We start from the raw sequence: 728 nt of genomic DNA, 5'->3' as shown, positions 1-728 counted from the left end.
TTCTTCCATCTACAGGCCTGCAATTCTTGTTTGAGTTTACTGTCAATGAGACCTGAAGGAGGAAGATCTGCTCACACTCAAATGTGAACTTAATTATTAAATCATTTCCCTAAAATGTCCTTTTTAATTAGAAATAAATTACGCTCGCCCATTCCTTTTCTAACCCGCTTATTCAGTTCTCATTTACAAGTTGCTAATCCGGGTAAGCGCATTTCCCTCGTTACAGCTGCTTAAGGAAGCGGAGATGAGATCGCTTTTCATGTTTGTTTCAGTGTATTTTTTTAATAACAAATCGCAATACGACATAAATTGAGACATACCACAAGTCACGACTCAATTAATGTCGGTAAGATTTTTATTCGGAAACATTTACGTTATGTCCAGATTTGCCCCATCATTGATGTTTTTAAGACTTTCTATGCGCTAAACATCCGACACAAATGACCTGCTGCTCACAATAAACAGTATGTTGTAATTAGTGAATGTTAGCACTAGAGTCGTGAAGCACAATTTCAATTTTAATGAAGACTTGACGTGTATTATGTCCAAATTACAGACCAGAGTCGCTCATGATGCAGTTCTAAATCAGGTAGTCCCCAAAGACATGAGGGATCCTTTTTCAATTTCTTGGTAAAGTTTACTTTGGGTGTAAGGCGCAGTCGCGCAGAGAGCTCTTCTCTTGGGGTTTGTTGTGTTAGTCTTCAAGACGCCTATAGGGTGCCCTTTTG

This window comes from Erpetoichthys calabaricus, chromosome 2 (assembly GCF_900747795.2).
Source record: "Erpetoichthys calabaricus chromosome 2, fErpCal1.3, whole genome shotgun sequence".
NCBI classification, from domain to species: domain Eukaryota; kingdom Metazoa; phylum Chordata; class Cladistia; order Polypteriformes; family Polypteridae; genus Erpetoichthys; species Erpetoichthys calabaricus.
Note: the sequence above shows the minus strand (reverse complement) of the source record.